Genomic DNA, 18418 nt, shown 5'->3' on the forward strand with positions numbered 1-18418 from the left:
CAAAGGCATCCGATCTCAATATGCTTCATTTTAAATTTTTATAATATTGGTTTTGTTGAAACATACAACTGATCGCTGTCTATCAGAGAATCGATCTAATAAACACACAAACACACAATCTCTGTGGATGAATGGCATCTTCACAAACGTGGCACACTTGTGCAGTACACAATCCCCGCAGCAGTACTCAGAGGCCCAGGACTCTACAGGAGTTTGCACATTAAACTTCTCCGGGCCTCAGTTTCCTAATTTGTGGGATGAGAGCAGCATCTATCCCACAGGGTTTTGTAAGCATATGTGAAAGCCTCGTATCACCACATTTAGCATAAAATCATTACTCGATAACTCTTAGTTTTCCATTTTTCCTCCCTGTACTTATGAAATTTCTGAGGACTCGCCTTCTGCAAGAATGTTTCCCTAGTGTTCTAGTCCAGGGATCAGAAATTTTTTTCTATAAAGTGCCAGGCTGTATATGTATTTTAGGCTTTGTGAGCCATATAGCTTCTACTGCAAGTACTGGATCCTGCTACTGAATTGTAAAAGGAGCCATAGACAACATGCAAATAAATGAGCATGACTGTGTTCCAACAAAACTTTACAAAGAAAAACAGACAGAGGGCTTGATTTGGTCTACAGGCCATAGATGCTCACCCCCGATCAAGCTCATATTATCTCACTTTATATTTAATACTTATAAGTGTCAGGGAAACCCTGATGGCACAGTGCCTAAGAGCTATAGCTGCTAACCAAAATGTCGGCAGTTCAAATCCAGGAGGGGCTCCTTGGAAACAGTACAGGGCAGTTCTACTCAGTCCTATAGGGTCACGATGAGTTGGAGTTGACTCGACGGCAACGGGTTTGGTTTTCTTTTTGGTTGTGTATTAAGTTAGTCCGTCTTATTTCTTACTTTTGTATGGCCCTGATCTAGACAAAGAGGATTGCAAAGTGGGAACATTTTATTTAATTCTCTCTTAGAACTTAGTTTATGCTAAAATTAAGGCTGAAATTGGGGGAGGGGGGAAGTTAACTTCTGAAGGCCTCTCATCCTTTTTATTTTTTTGACACATGTATATATTTAATAATGAAACAATTCATCAACAACAAAAATATTAGAAAAATTCATGAGACCTCAGTGCTGTGGAATAAAATGGGAAATCAAAACAAGAAGAAATAGCAAGAAAGCCACGTGAGGAATGAAGCAAAGGCAGATTTGCCTAGGATGGTATTATATGCTCTAGAAAAGGAGAATGGCTGGGGAAGTACCCACTTATTTGACTGCCTAGAAGCAGGCAGCCTCACTGTAGGCCCCATGGCTTGGAGGCAAAGAGCCTAAGAAGAGTGAAAGAGAAGAGGGAAAGGAGCAATATGGATCTAGGAAAAGCAGATGGAAGAGACTGAGACAGTTATCAAATGGATGATCCTAAGGCCTTTTGTTTCCTCTGAAGTCTAAAATAAACCTGTTTTAAGTCTTCAAGTTAATCAAGTTCAATGATCACATGAGTGTAGCACTAGGCACTATGAAGGGAGGGGAGATTTTATAAAAATAAACCAAAGACATGGTACAGCTCTCCAAGAGCATACAAAGTATATAGGGAGAGAGATCCCACACATAAAATGACTACAACACGTATTTACCAAACAACATAAACACTAATAAATATAAACTGCATAGGAAAGGTAAGGGGCACTGTGTCAATAATTGCTCAGAAGTCTCTAGTCAGTCAGAGAAGGCTCCCTGAAGGAAAACATTTTGCACTTCGAGTATAATGTTAGCAGAGAGTAGGGTGCACACAAAAATGTGAAAGTCGGAATAAATATGTTATGTCCAGCGAGCAGATTATCTCCGTTAGATTAGAGAGTCTCTCTTGTCCAGGTAAGAAGTGAGTGATACAACAGTAGGGGTCTTTTTGGTGAAAGACACTGCACTGTTAGGTCCGGTCCCTAAAACAAAATGAGCAGTGAAAGAATATTTTCTTCAGTTAATGATAAGTGGTCTTAGGTCCTGGACCATCTCACTGCTCCCCAGTGTTTTTTAGTCAAATTGAGGGGCAGAAATTAGAAAGGGAATGGTCTAGAGAAGTACTCAGCATCTGGGAGCAGTCCAGGTAGGAGGAAGTATCTTCTGGAAGAGCTCTGAGGAAGTGGTAATTGGATCCCCAAAGGTAAGTGAGTTAAAAACTCAGTGAAGTTTCTAGGCAGAGATCTGTCACCCACAGGCCGCTAGATCCCAGCATTCTCCAGTCATAAAGCAGAAAGTCCCAGATCCTTGTTACTAACTCTTGTAGGGGAGCAGATTGTACACACTTGTAAAATAATTAACTTTGGGCTACAGTGACAATCAGCTTTGGTCTTGACATTTTAGAAATTAAAGTAGGAGGATTAAAAAACCCTAATTTATAGGGAATGACCATGACCCTGAAGAAGGACAGGTCAGTAAGGGCCCAAATTCTTTCCTGTTTTTTAAGTGAAAAGGCAAAAATCACACCTTGGAGAGAGGATTATCTCTGCCAAGCAAGCAAGACCTCTTCCTTTAAGCCTGTTGATCTGAAGCTGTTCCAGCCAGAGAAAAAGGGTTCAGGCCAGATGTTTCACCACAGCCAGGGTTGTATCCTATGTCAGGAGAGAGCTCTGCTGAGAGGCTCAGGGTCCCACTGATGCTGAATGAGGATGCTGGAGCCCAATCTTGGTGTCATTCGCCTCATTATGGACATGAAATAAACACTGCTGGATGGTCCTATGTATTTCTTCAGCTGTGCTAATGAAGGCCCCTTCAACATTGTAAGCGGGGTGGGATTACCTAATACACAAAATGTGTTAAGTGGTGGAACCCATGTTCCAGGACAAAGACCACTCCTTCTTCTCTCTTCACATCCCTGTGGAACTCTAGGTCATTCTTATTCCCAGTTGGTGTGATAACCATGCTGGAGCTGGGATGCTGCCGGCGTTCTCTGCCTATGAGATCTGGTGGGTGAAGGTTTCATGCCTCCTGAAGTCGCACACCAGCAGTGCTCCAGCACTGTGGCACTTGTGGCAGGAAGGGGGAGATAGAACGGAAGGACTGTTGCCCAGCCATATCCCAGATGTGCACTTTGATTTGTTTTCCACCAACTCCACGCCTGTTGTGAAGTCATGGAGAGGTTGGAACCACTTGTCTATAAACTGGAGGAGAAATGACTTCCCCACACCTGAAATTAGGGGATATGCCTGCTGGGAGTCACGTGGAGGGCCTCTCCTTCTTGATTATGTGTATCTCTGAAGTTTGGTTTGTTTGCCTTCTTTTCTATCTCTGGTACCAATTGATATTTATACTTTCTTTCTATTGGAGAGAAAATACATTTGATGTCTTCTTATTAAGCATTGTTTTTTTCTTTTTTTTTTTCACTTTCTTCTTTTCATGAACAATTTTAACACTTTTTTTTTATAAGATGCCTAAAACTTATGTTCTAAGGTCATTTTTTCTATTTAATGAAATAAAATGGCTCAAGGTGATATTCCTTATACATGGAATACCGAGAACCCATGCCATGACTTCTGAGGATTTCCAAGAACTTGGTATTCTGGTGGCCTTTCTCCTTATGAATTCTTCCTCCAGGAAAATATTGACCCTATTAGTGGCCATATCTGCTGTTGCTGTTCTACAAGGTACCATTAACTCAAGGTTGAGGCCTGAAGCAGACTTTAAAAGAAAGCTTTAGAACTCTGTAGGTGGTCCACTATACATCATAGAACAGGAGTTAATTTAGCTTTCAGTATGAAAAAATATCACTGTCCTGAAGTTTCCCTGCCCTGGGCAGGGACGTATACCAGACTCAACTGATGTGAAAATAAAAGTTATTTTGCCATTTTAAATAGTGTCCTTTTCTCCAGGGGTATGTGCTGCTTCTTACTCATTCTTCCTTCAGGAAGGGTTTCTTTCTTTGTTTCAGTCTTATTATTGGAATGGGGATGTAATGTAGAAAATATAAAAGTGAGGACAAATCAATAATCTTCAAGACATGAAACTATTACATGCCAAACAGCAGAGCATCCGGCAAAGCCTATTTTAAAAATTAGAAACAGACATAGTAGAAGATTTGAATGCAAAATTTATAGTGTAATGTGGATCAGATAGATGTAAAAGATATCTAATTATTATTACTTTGTTTTAAAAGAATAAAAACATAGGAAATACTCAGGATATAAATTTCAGCAAAAATCAAAGCAAGGTATTCTTTCATTAGGATTTTTTGCCATCACACCAGAAAGAATTTAAAAATGAATAAAAACACAAAACAAATCTGAAATAATAACCATAGTGTGATATGGGAGTTCCTTATATACCCCGATACAGACCTCCTGTTGGCCCAAATGGTTAAGGGCTCAACTGCTAGTGAAAAATTGGCAGTTCGAACCCACGCAGCGGTTCTGCTTCAGTAAGGTCTTAGCCTCGAAAACCCTACAGAGCACAGTTCTACTCTGCACACATGCGGTCGCTATGAGTCAGAATCGATTCCGTGGCAAGTAACAACAACAACAATATATACCTCTGAGACAATGTATGTATCAAGTTATAGGTGACCTTGATTTCTAATATTTTTTGTCCCACACTGCGTACACTAATTTTCTTCCTTTTTATTCTCTCCAAGTGGCACTTCATCTATTCCATGCCACATAACCTTCTCATCAAAATGTTCCTTCATTTCTATCATGTATTTATTCCCAAGCCTGTAGTGCACGGGTAGAGGTACATACATTTGCTTTATTCCCAGGTAAATAAACAGGAAAGAAATACATACAATACACAAGCATGCATGGGATAAAGACTGGAAAATTTATAAATACTTTCTAAACATTGACAAGATTATGATGATGGATACATTTTAATTTTATCTTTATTTATCTATTTTTTATTTCTTTTTTTATTGTGCTTTAAGAGAAAGTTTATAGTTCAAGTTAGTTTCTCATACAAAAATTTATACACACATTGTTATATGACCCTAGTTGCTCTCCCTATAATGCGACAGCACACTTCTCCTTTCCATCCCGGATTTCCCCTGTCTATTTAACTAAAAAAAAAAAAAAAAATTTTTTTTTTTTTTTTATTTAACTAGCTCCTGTCCCTTTTTGCCTTCTCATCTTGCCTCCAGACAGGAGCTGCTCATTTAGTCTCATGTATCTACTTGAGCTAAGAAGCATTCTCTTCACAAGTATCATTTTATATCTTGTAGTCCAGTCTAAGCTTTGTCTGAAGAGTTGGCTTCAGGAATGGTTTCAGTTCTGGTCTAACAGAGTCCTGGCATATGTCTTCCAGGGTCCCTCCAGTTTCAGTCAGACCATTACATCTGATCTTTTTACTAGAATTTGAGTTCTGCACTCCACATTTCTCCTGCTCCATCAGGGACTTTCTGTTGTGTTCCCTGTCAGGGCGGTCATTGGTGTTAGCCAGGCACCATCTAGTTCTTCTGGTCTCAGGTTGATGGAGTCTCTGGTTTATGTGGCCCTTTCTGTCTCTTGGGCTAATATTTTCCTTATGTCTTTGGTGTTCTTCATTCTCCTTTGTTCCCAGTGGGTTGGGATCAATTGATGCATCTTAAATGGCCATTCCCTGGCTTTTAAGGCCCCAGACACCACTCACCAAAGTGGGATGCAGAACATATTCTTAATTAACTTTGTTATACCAGATGACCTAGAAGTCCCCTGAAATCATGATCCCCAGACCACCTCCCCTGCTACTCTGTCCTTTGAAGAGTTTGGTTGAGTAAGAAGGAAACTTCTTAGCTTTTGGTTTAGTTCAGTTGTGCTGACTTCCTCTGTACTGTGTGTTGTCCTTCCCTTCACCTAAGATAATTCTTGTCTATTATCTAGTTAGTGAACACCCCTTTGTCTCCCTCCCCACCTCATAACCACCAAAGAATGTTTTCTTTTTAGTTTAAACATTTCCTTGAGTTCATATAATGGTCTCATACAATATTTGTCCTTTTGTGACTAATTTCCCTCAACATAGTGTCTTCCAGATTCATCCATTTTATGAAATGTTTTACAGATTCATCATTGTTCTTTATCATTGTGTAGTATTCCATCATGTAAATATACAGTAATTTTTTTATCCATTCATCTGTTGATGGGCACCTAGGTTGTTTCCATCTTTCTGCTACTGTGAACAGCACTGCAATGAACATGGGTGTGCAAATATCTATTCATGCGACAGCTCTTATTTCTCCAGGATATATTCCAAGGAGTGGGATTGCTGGATTGTATGATACTTCTATTTCTAGTTTAAGGAAGTGCCAAATCGATTTCCAAAGTGGTTGTACCATTTTACATTCCCACCAGCAGTATATAAGTGTTCCATACTCTCCACAACATCTCTAACATTTATTATTTTGTGTTTTTTGGATTAATGCTTGCCGTGTTGGGGTGAGATGGTATCTCATGGCAGTTTTGATTTACATTTCTCTAATGGGGTCACTATGAGTCGGAATCGACTTAACGGCACTGAGTTTTTTTTTTTTTTTTAATGGCTAATGATCATGAGCATTTCTTCAGGCACCTGGTAACTGCCTAAATGTCTTCTTTGGTAAAGTGCCTGTTCATATCCTTTGCCTATTTTTTAATTGGGTTATTTGTCTTTTTGTTGTTAAGGTTTTGCAGTATCTTATAGATTTTAGAGGTTATACACTGATCTGACTTTTGGTAGCCAAGATTTTTTCCCAGTCTGTAGGTTGTCTTTTCACTCTTTTGATGAAGTCTTCTTGTTGAGCATAAGTGTTTGATTTTTTTAGGAGCTCCCAGTTGTGTAGTTTCTCTTCTGGTGTTTGTGCATTGTTGGTAATGTTTTGTATACTGTTTATGCCATATATTTGGGATCCTAGCATTGTCCCTATTTTTTCTTGCATGATCTTCATCATTTTAGATCTTATATTTAGGTCTTTGATACATTTTGAATTAGTTTTTGTGTGTGGTGTAAAGTATGGGTCTCGTTTAATTTTTTTGCAGATGAATATCCAGTTATTCCAGCACCATTTGTTAAAGAGGCTGTCTTTTCCCCAAATTATGGACTTTGGTTGTCTGTCAAATATCAGCTGCTCATATGTGGATGGATTTATGTCTGCTTCTCAATTCTGTTCCGTTGGTCTATGTATCTGTTGTTTTACCTGTACCAGGCTGTTTTGACTATCATGGCATGGCAGTATAATAGGTTCTAAAATCAGGTAGTGTGAGACTTCCCACTTTGTTCTTCTTCTTCAGTACTGCTTTACTTATCTGGGCCCTCTTCCCTTTCCATATGGAGTTGGTGATAAGTTTCTCCATTTCATTAAAAAATGACATTGAAATTTGGATCAGGATTGCATTGTACCTGTGGGTCACTTTTGGTAGAATAGACATTATCACAACGTTGAGTCTTCCTGTCCATGAGCAAGGCATGTTTTTCCACTTACTTAGGTCTCTTTTGCCTTGTTGCAGTAGTGTCTTGTATTTTTCTTTGTATAGGTCTTTTACGTCTCTGGTTAGATCTATTCCTAAGTAATTTATCTTCTTGGGGGCTATTGTAGATGGTATTCATTTGGTGATTTCCTCTTCGACCTTCTCTTTGTTGGTGTAGAGCAATCTGACTGGTGTCTCTGTGTTTATCTTGTATCCTGATACTTAGCTGAACTCTTCTATTAGTTCCAGTAGTTTTTTTGTGGTTTCTTTAGGGTGCTCTGTGTATAAGATCATATCATCTGCAAATAGTGATACTTTTACTTCTTCCTTACTAATTTGAATGCTCTTTATTTCTTCTTCTAGCCTAATTGGTCTAGCTAGGACCTCCAGCACAATGTTGAATAAGAGTGGTGATAAAGGGCATCCTTGCCTGGTTCTAGTTCTCAAGGGAAGACTGCCTTCAGAGTCTCTCCATTTAGGATGATGTTGGCTGTTGGCCTTGTAAAAATGCCCTTTATTATGTTTTCCTTCTATTCATATTTTGCTGAGAGTTTTTATCATGAATGCATGTTGAACTTTGTCAAATGCCTTTTCTGAATCCATTGATAAGATCATGTACCTCTTGTCTTTTGTTCTATTTATGTGATGTATTTTTTATTTTGTTGTTTTTATGTGATGCATTACATTGATTTTTTTCTAATGTTGAATCCTCCCTGCATACCAGGTATGAATCCCACTTGGTCATAGTGAATTATTTTTTGGGTATGTTGTTGAATTCTATTGGCTAGTATTTTGTTAAGGATTTTTGAGTCTATGTTCATGAAGGACATAGGTCTGTAATTTTCTTCTTTTGTGGTGTCTTTACCTGGTTTTGGTTTCAGGGTTATGCTGGCTTCATAGGGTGAGTTTGAGAGTATTCCATCCTTTTCTATGCTCTGAAATACCTTTAGTACTAGCAGTATTAACTCTTCTCTGAAAGTTTGTTAGAATTTTCCAGTGAAAGTGTCAGGGGCCAGGCTTTTTTGTGTTGGGGGTTTTTAATTACTTTTTCAATCTCTTCTTTTGTTATAGGTTTATTTAGTTATTTTACCTCTGTTTGTGTTAGTTTAGGTCGGTAGTGAGTTTCTAGAAATTTTTCCATTACCTCTAGGTTTTCAAATTTGTTAGAGTTTAATTTTTCATGGTATTCTGTTATGATTCTTTTAATTGTAGTTGGATCTGTTGTGATATCATCCATCTCATTTCTTATTTGGGTTATTTGCTTCCTCTCCTGTTTTTCTTTTTTCAGTTCAGCCAAAGGTTTGTCGATTTTGTTAATCTTTTTGAAGAAGCAGTTGTGGTCTTGCTAACCCTTTCAAATATTTTTCTATTTAATTCTGCTCTAATTTTTATTATTTGTTTTCTTGTGATGCCCAAGGGCTTCTTTTGCTGCTTTCTGTTTGTTCAAGCTGTAGGGTCAGTTCTTAGATTTTGGCCCTTTCTTCTTTTTGGATGTGTACATTTATTGCTATAAATTGACCTCTGAGCACAGCTTTTGCTGTGTCCCAAAAGTTCTGGTGGGATATGTTATCATTCTCATTTGGTGCCATGAATTTCTTTATTCCGTCCTTAATTTCTTCTATAACAGAGTAGTGTTTGAGCATGGTGTTGTTCAGTTTCCACGTGTTTGATTTTTTTCCCTTGCTTTTTCTGTTATTGGTTTCTACTTTCATGGCTTTATGGTCAGAAAAGATGCTTTGTAATATTTCAATGCTTTGGATTCTGTTAAGGCTTGCTTTATGGCCTAATATGTGGTCTATTCTGGAGAATGTTCCATGTGCACTGGAAAAGAATGTATACTTCTCCGCTGTTGGGTGGAGTGTTCTGTATATGTCTATGAGGTCAAGTTGGTTGACTGTGGCATTTAGATCATCCATGCCTTTATGGAGCTTCTTTCTGGATGTTTTGTCCTTCATCGAAGGTGGTGTGTTGAAGTCTCTTATCATTACTGTGGATCTGTCTCCCTGTTTTCAATGCTTTAGTTTGTTTTAGGTGTTTTGGAGCCCTGTCATTGGGTCCGTAAATATTTTTGTTTTTATTTCCTCCTGGTGTATTGACCCTTTAATCATTAGGTAGTGTCCTTCCTTATCCTCTGTGGTGGATGTTACTTTAAATTCTGTTTTGTCTGAGATTAGTGTTGCCACTCCTGCTCTCTTTTTATTGTTGTTTGCTTGATATATATTTTTTTCTGCTAATTGAGTTTTAGTTTGTTTATGGCTCTAAGTCTAAGGTGTGTCTCTTATAGGCAGCATATAGATGGATCATTTTTTTAATCCATTCTGCCACTCTCTGTCTCTTTATTGGTGCATTTCGTCCATTTAGTGCTGTCATTTTGATGTATTTGTGTGCGTGTGTTGTCGACAGTATCTTGTTCCACTTAATTTTCTTTATATATTTTATTTTCATTTTTTCATTGCTGCTGATTTTCTATTTGCTGAATCTTTGTTTTTCTTTTTTTTTAATTTTGATGTGTAGGATTGTTAGTTTCCTTTGTGGCTAACTTGACATTTATCTCTATTTTTCTAAGTTTAAACCAATCTTTTAGTTCTTTATATTGCCCTGACTTCCTTTCCATATGAAAGATCTGTGACTACATTTTTTAATCTCTCTTTTTTGTTTTAATGTTGTCATCTTTTACATATTGACGTCTCTGTTTCCCTATTTTTAGCAGTTTAGCTTTGGTTTATTTTTGTGACTTCTCTATCTGGGTTTATATCTGGTTGCTCTGCCCTGTGTTCTAGCCTTGGGTTATTACCTGATGTTATTGATTTTCTAACAGGAGGACTCTCTTTAGTATTTCTTGTAATTTTGTTTTTGTTTTTGCAAATTCCCTAAAGTTTTGTTTATCTGGAAATGCCCTAATTTCACCTCCATATTTGAGAGACAGTTTGGCTGGATATATGATTCTTGGCTGGCAATTTTTTTCCTTCAAGGCTTTATGTATGTCATCTCATTGCCTTTTTGCCTGCATGGTTTCTGCTGAGTAGTCCGAGCTTAGTCTTATCGACTGTTCTTTTGTAGGTGACTTTTTGTTTATCCCTTGCTCCTCTTAAGATTCTCTCTTTATCTTTGTTTTTGGCAAGCTTGATTGTAGTTTGTCTTCATGATTTTCTTTTGAAATCTACATTTTCTGGGGTTCGAAGAGCATCAGGGATAGCTATTGTCTCATCGTTCACAACATCAGTAAGATTTTCTGCCAATAAATCTTCAACAATTCTCTCTGTATTTTCTGTTACCATCCTCTGTTCTGGTAGTCCAATCACTCGTATGTTATTCCTCTTGATAGAGTATCATGAAATTCTTAGGAATTCTTCATTTTTTAAAAATTCTTTTGTCTGATGTTTTCCTTAAGTAATTTGGTGTCAAATGCTTTATCATCAATCTCACTAATCTGACATCCATTGCCTCAATATTGCTCCTGTGACTTTCTATTGAGTTGTCTAATTCTGAAATTTTATGGTTAATATTTTGCATTTCTGTTTGCTGTTTCTCTATGGATTCTTGCAGAATCTTAAATTTGTCATTGTGCTCTTCTATAGTCTTCTTACATTCCTCTATTGCTTTGTCTCTGTGTTCCTTTGCTTGTTCTGCGTTGTGCCTGATCTCCTTCCTGATCTCTTAAAGGGCTCTGCATATTATCTTTTGTATTCTACATATGGTAATATTGGGATATTCTCTTCCTCTGGAAGATTTCTTGTTTCTTTGTTTTGGGAGCTTGCTGAAGCCATCATTTTCTGCCTCTTTATGTGATTTGATATTGACTGTTGTCTCCAAGCCAAAAATAAGTTATCATAGTTATTTATTTTATATTTGCTTACTGTGTCCTAGCTTCTTTTTCGTTTTGATATGCCCAAACAGACTTACCTTGTGAGCTAGTTTGATTGTTGGTGACTTTGAAGCTCTAATGTCCTGTCACCAGGAGGTTACATTTGCTACTAGATGTGTCAGCCCAGGAGCCTGTTTTAACTTTCTTGTATGGATTCAGCTCTGGTGTCCAGATAGTCAGTCACCAAGTGTGTGATGCAAGCTCTTACCTATAGTCCTAGATGGGCAAGAGTGATTAAAATAGGCACAGATATCTTGCTGAAGTAGGTTGTCACGAGCTGAGGAAGGCAGGGGGCTGATGGCTGCCCCTGAGTGTCTGGGAGGAAAGCATGTCCTTTTTCCCTAGAGTCCGTAGGTGGTGGGCTTTGCAGCTGGACTATGGGTACTCAGTGTTGTTGGCTGTAAATACTAGAAGGCATCACTTATTCTTGGACCCTGCTGCAGGGCGCTAGGTGGCCATGAGTAAGTCACCAGTCTTCAGGCTCCTGATGTGGGTAGGTGAGAACCCTGCTTAATGGGAAAGAGAGGTGTCAAATGTCACAAACCTCCCATTCTGTCATATAGCTGATACAGAGAAGTTAGGCTTCATGTATATACACCATTCTGTGCTAATGAGGTCCTATGTTGTTGAAATAGGCCCACACAGTCGTATGCAGGGGTGAAAGGCATTCAAATTCTGTGGAACCCTTATGCCTGTGCCCAGGCAAAGGACCTGTACCTGCCCTGACTTCCTAGCTAAGGGGAGCTGGCAGGTTATTTTTTCCTATTTGGTAGTTTGTTCCCTTTCCCAGGCTGGAAGAATGGCTCAGGGTGTGTGACAAGCCCTACTTCTGGTTCAGGGGAAGCAGCAATTGCTGAAGCCAGCCCAGGACCCAGTTCAGAGCAGGGAGGGAGCAGGGAGAGAGGTTCTTCCTGAACAGGGTATTTTTTGATTTGCACAGTAGGATAGACGCATGTACTTATTGTTTGCTGATTCAGAGCTTCTTTTTTGCTGGTTCCGGAGGGCTGAGCAGACTCTCCACTGCTCGGTGTCTCCTGATGTGGAAAACAAGTGCCGGACACTACTGTTTGCTCACTGTGCTAGTCAGCTTATCCAGACTGCAGGGTGCCATCTCCCACCAGATTGGGTCTGGCAACTTCTTGCTGCTTCTAAGCCATCTCTCCCTCTACCTGCCACTTCGTCTGTTTCCCCAACTTTGCACTTGATGTTCAGTGCTCCTAGATTGTCATGTATTATAGATTCACTTGTTTTTTTTTTTTTTTTTTGGCCTTTGTTGTAAGATGGACCACCAGAAGCATCTGACTACTCTGCCATCTTGCTGTCTCCTTTATTTTATCTATTTTCTGAAATGAATGAATAGTCAGATCTTAGAATCTATAACTCCAAGCTTACCAAAAAGGGGGGGCCAGGATTTAATTTAGTTTGCCCTTTTCAGGATCATTTGGAACTTCTCAGATCCTAGCTGGAAATATTTAGTTGTCGTTATTGTTCCTATAACTAGCTGAGTATAGTCTGGAGCTCAGACACTTTCAACAAGAAACTGCTGGCATCTGTACAACTAAGACATGGATACGGTCTTTATGTTATCTTTGGCTTTATAATTAATCATTATAATGGAGGACAATGTAGATCCAAATGAAAAATTTACTTCCCTCTCTCAGAAAATAACTACAATGTTGTTACCAATGAGCACAAAGTTACCCATTTTGCTTATGACTGAAATACTATCATGACCACAGATCAGATATTCATTCATTGAAAAACACTTATTAGATGTCTAGTGTGTGTCAGACATTGCTTAGGCAGTTGAGATACATTAAAAAAAGGAAAGGAAGGAAAGGAAAGAATGAAAAGAGTACTTTTAAAAAAGGAAAAGAAAATACATCAGAAACACGTTATTGAAGCCTGTATAATCTAAACAAGCCAAGGGTTAATGTCCATTTATGCAATTTTCTCACACCATCAAACCAGTGCATTCTCACTTAAGAACAATGAGAATTCCTTGTTTAGCTTATTGTCTGCCTTCATGTTTTGTGAATAGCAGTTTTTCAGCAACACAGAGATCATTGACATAAACACAAATAGTAGAAATTATGCCATTCATTATTCTATGATTAAATGAAACAAATCTACGTAGCCATTGTCTTCATTATATAAATTTCCATATTAAATTTGGATTTATTTATTGTTGTTTCATATATGATGTATTTTCTCTCAGTTTTGTATATATTGTAACTAGAAAACAAAGTTTTATATTCCAGAAAAAAAAAAAACCTTCTTTATGTATTGTTTATAAATATTTTTAAGGCTTTTTTTTTTTTATACCCATAGTATGCTATGCATAATAGCCTTGCCTGTTTACTTGTGTGCATGTGTATATATCTGTATATATACCTATATATATGTGTGTGTGTGTGTATGTGTGGGTGTGATTTTACTGATTAGAATTGCTTTAGGACAATTCTAATTGTTCTTCCCTTCTGAAAATGCATTAAGGGTTTTAACTGATGAGTTTTGAAATTTGTTTTATATTCCTGCAAAATTTTGCCAACAAAGTAATTCGAGCAAAGGACTGAAATAACCATGCTCTCCATGAAGCTCGTATGACACTGCTCTGAAATGAGCTTCAATTCAGTTACATTTACGAGGAAGAATTCGTTTCTTGGCCTTTGGCTCCAGAGGATGGACTCCTACAATTAGACTTCAAGGTTCTGCATGTGATTAAATCTGTAATCCCTTCATTTCCCTCATCAAAATACATTATATGTTTTTGAACCTCTCTGTATTTGCCTCCAAGCTTTTGTGCTTCTCTCTTTATGTAATCTCAGCAACAGTTTAATGGACATATATTTTGAGTCCCATAAATATAAATAACTTGGTTTTTTTTTTTAATATATAAATTAGATAAGAATTAGTATGATGATCCCTCTCCTTGGTTTTTTCATGGGCTGTTTAAGGTAATTTCATAAACTTCTAAGGTTTATAAAGTAGGTATAGAACAGGAATGCTTTAGAGAAATAAGCTTATACTCTGAGAGGAACTTTTCTTGGCATGAAAAGATGAAGGCGAAGAGCTCTGCCAAAATTGGAAAGGGACAAAGCCAATAAAATAAAATATCTTTTTGTTATGTATAGCCCCTGGCATATTGTAGTTGCTTAGGAGATGTTCATTTAGTTATAATTATAGTTATATGATATTATAATTATAGATAATTATATAATGATTATATAATTTATTACGATAATGAAAATGCCTCAGAGCTGGTGAACAAGTAATCACTGGGATTAAGATCTTCCTGGAGGTGTCTCCATTTCTAACTTTTCCTTTTCATGTAATTTTAATTTCCAAGAGTATGTGCTTAATAAAAATGAAAAGACAAATGACATAAAAGTAAAATTGCACATTCCACCCCGTACTTTTCCATATATGTATCTTTAATAGTAGTTTTATTATTTGTTAGATTTTTGTGATTTTGATGGTAATATTTAAAATGTTTTAAACTTGTCATTTCATGTACAGTAAAACCTGTGTAAGGTACAATCTGTCAGGGAAGGAAAACTCAAATATTTTCGATGAATAGAGAGCAATAGAAAAATGGTAAGACTACACCCTATCAAAGGTGGAAAAACTTGTGAGACCCAGAAAAACAAGACAGTCTTGTTGAGGAGTTCCCATTCTCACATGTTTCACTGTATAGGAAAACACTGTTAGTAACTTTAAATTTATTTGTTTGGTGAAGATGAAGAAAATATAGCACATAAGTTTAAGAATGTCAGTTTATTTTATTTATGTGGTACTGTAATTCTGGAAGCTACACCAACAATATTTTGAGTACCAGCAGGTGGACAGGTTTCAGCAGAGCTTCCAGACTAAGACAGACTAGGAAGAAGGACCTGGCAATCTACTTCTAAAAAACTTGGCCAGTGAAAACACTGTGAATAGCAGCAAAACATTGTCCAACTAGCTTATTTGGACACATGATCAGGAGGGATCAATCACTAAAGGAGGCCATCATGTTTGGTGAAGCAGAAGGCCAGTGAGGGCAAGGGAGACCCTTGGTGAGATGGATTGGCATAATAGCCACAATGATGGACACAGATATGCAAGCAATCGTGAGGATGATGCAGGACCAGACAATGCCTCGCTAGATCACCAAAAGTCAGAGTCAACTCGATGGCAGCTATCATAATCATCAACAACAGAATCTTGATTAAAAGACAGTTTGATGAATTGGGAACCTACTGTCAAGCCTTGGTATTTATGTAAAACTTAGGACTAAGTCTTATCATATTTTCATTCTCAGCTCTGCCTATTTGTAGCCCCTCCAGTCTTTGTTTAGCCTGAGTTTCAGTCCTAAGCAACTAGCTGTGGCCCCCACACACCCTGTGCTGTGTCACGCCTCCATGCGATTGCCCATGCCAGTCCTTCTGCCTAGAATACCTTTGTGATGAGTTTTAATTTTAAAACACTTATGGCTAAGGTTTCTGAGCCCTTATTCTAATAAATATTTTGCAGACATTAACTCCATTAATACTCACAGTAGCACTGTGGAGTGGATATTGTTATGCACATTTTATATACAGAGATGGAAACTGACTAAAGAGTTAGACAGCTTAGACAATCTAGAGAAGTTAATAGAGTTAATGATTGATGGAACTAGATTTACCACCAAGTTTTTTTTTTAATCTGAGTTTAGAGCTTTGAACCGCAACTTCTTCCCTGATGTTTGGCTCACTCAGAACTGTGAAGAAGGAAACTAAGAACTCTCTGGGCTCATGGAGGCAAATGGTGGTCAAATTAGTAAGGGTCTACTTCGTGAAATTTTAAACTGGAAATGATCAGTGTTGTGGTTCTGTCAGGCTTCATCAGTTTTTATTTTTTAAAATGGGGAAAAGCCATGTGGTATGAAGTACTAGTCAGAAGGTTCCAGCCATCATGATGTCGCTTATTGGTCCTGTTGTGATGATTTTTGTTTTCTTGATGATAAGGCATAATCTGTTCTGAAAGCTGTAGTCTTTGGTATTCATCAGTAAATGCTTCAAGTCCTGTCCATTTTCAGCAAGCAAGGTTGTGTCATCTGCATAATGCAGGTTGCTAATGAGTCTTCCTCCAATCCTGATGCCCAGTTCTTCATATAGTCCAGCTTCAAGTATTATTTGCTCAGCATACAGATTGAGTAGGTATGGTGAAAGGATACAACCCTGATGCACACCTTTCCTGACTTTAAACCAGACAGTATCACCTTGTTCTGTTTGAAGGACTGCCTCTTTTTCTATGTCCAGGTTCTTTGCCAACACAATCAAGTGTTCTGTAATTCCTATTCTTCGCTATGTTATCCGTAATTTGTTATGATCCACATAGTCAAATGCCTTTGCATAGTCAATAAAACATAAAAAACATCTTTCTGATCTTTTACACTTTCAATCAAGATCCACCTGACATCAGCAATTGTATCCCTTGTTCCATGTCCTCTTCTGAATCCAGCTGCAAGCTTGCATGGTGCCATAGGCAACAGCATCATGTTTTATGGAGAATACCTGTACAATTTTTTACCTGAAGGTCAAGAGTACTTCAGCAGTGATTGCTCACAACAGAATGATAAAAGCAGGGCCAAAATCCAGAGAAAATTGCAGAGGCTCAAAGGAAGAACTAGAAACCTGATAACATACAACGTAAGGCTGATGCAGTCACACTGGGATCTGCGAGTCCCTGCATAACACATGCTTTATCTAAAGGCAGCACCTTCTGTAGAGGTCCAGGCACTACTTGCCATTTGGAAAAGCAGGTCTGGAGTTGCAAGCCTTGTAGTGAATTATGGAGCTCAGAATCCAGTTGGTTTTCTTAACACAAATTTTCTATTTCATGGTAACATTTTGTTGTTAGAATTGCTTGTTTGCCGTATTTTCCAATTACAAATCTTTCTTCTTTGTTTCCTGCCTTTGCATTCCAATCCCTAATAATTATCGATGCATCCTGGTTACATTTTTGGTCAACTTCAGACTGCAGAATTTTCTAAAAATCTTCAATTTCATTTTTGGTATTAGTGGTTGGTATGCAAATTTGTATAATAATTGTATTAACTAGTCTTCCTTTTAGACTTATGGATATTATCCTATCACTGACGACATTGTCTTTCAGGATGGGCCTCAAAATGTTCTTTTTGAGGATGAACGTGAGGCCATTCATCTTCAATTTGTCAATATGATTGTCTGATTCAAAATGGCCAATTTTAGCTCACCAATGCCTAGGATATCAATGTTCATGAGTTTCATTTCTTTTTTGGCGACCTCCAATTTTCCTAGATTCATACTTCCTACATTCCATGTTCCGATTATTAATGGATGGTTGCAGTTGTTTCTTCTCATTTTGTGTCATGCTACATCAGTAAATGAAGGTCCCAAAAGCTGGACTCTATCTGTGCCCTCTCCCTGTGAGGTATTTTCATAAGTGCTGCTATGCCAATTTTTTTTTTAACAAGCTGCTGCAAAAAAATTAGCATCACACCTTTATGAAAATACTTTTAAGGAGGAGGGCACAGTTTGCAGACAAAAGTAGAAGACACATGTTGTTTGCTTAAAAATGTGGCAGTATTGACCCTATTAAATGAGTTAGGAGATGCCTCCTGCAAGGGGTTTTTCTTTTCGTATTTTTGGAAGAGTTGGTGAAGGACTGGTGTTAACATTTTGTAGAACTCACCAGTGAAGCGATTTGAGTCTGTGTCTTCATTTGTGGGAAGTTGATGGTTACTAATTTAATCATTGTACTTGGTGTGTGTGAATTCAGACTTGCTATTTGCTCCCGAGTCAGTTTAGGTAATTTTTGTATTTCTAGGAATTTGTCCACTTTGTCTAGATAATCTAATTGGTTGACATAAAATTATTCATTATATTCCCTGAAAATCCTTTTTATTTATTACCATTGGTAGTAATGCTCCCTCTTTGATTGCTGATTTTTGCTTTCTTTCTTTTTCTTTGGTTATTCTACTTAAACATTTTTAAATTTCACTGATCTTTTCAAAAAAGCGTTTTGTTTTGTTGATATTCTGTATATTTTTTCTATTCTTTATTTTATTTATTTCCAATCTAATATTTTATTATTCTCTTATTTTTGCTTAGTTTAGGTTTAGTGTGCAATTATTTTCTAGTTTCT

General features: G+C 37.6%; 1 pseudogene; it reads right to left on the reverse strand.

Moving 5' to 3' along the window:
• Positions 1-2530: 2530 nt before the first annotated feature.
• Positions 2531-18418, reverse strand: part of LOC126064654 (ras-related protein Rab-2B-like) — a 96995-nt pseudogene continuing 81107 nt past the window's right edge.

Source organism: Elephas maximus, chromosome 21 (genome assembly GCF_024166365.1).
Source record: "Elephas maximus indicus isolate mEleMax1 chromosome 21, mEleMax1 primary haplotype, whole genome shotgun sequence".
NCBI classification, from domain to species: Eukaryota; Metazoa; Chordata; class Mammalia; order Proboscidea; family Elephantidae; genus Elephas; species Elephas maximus.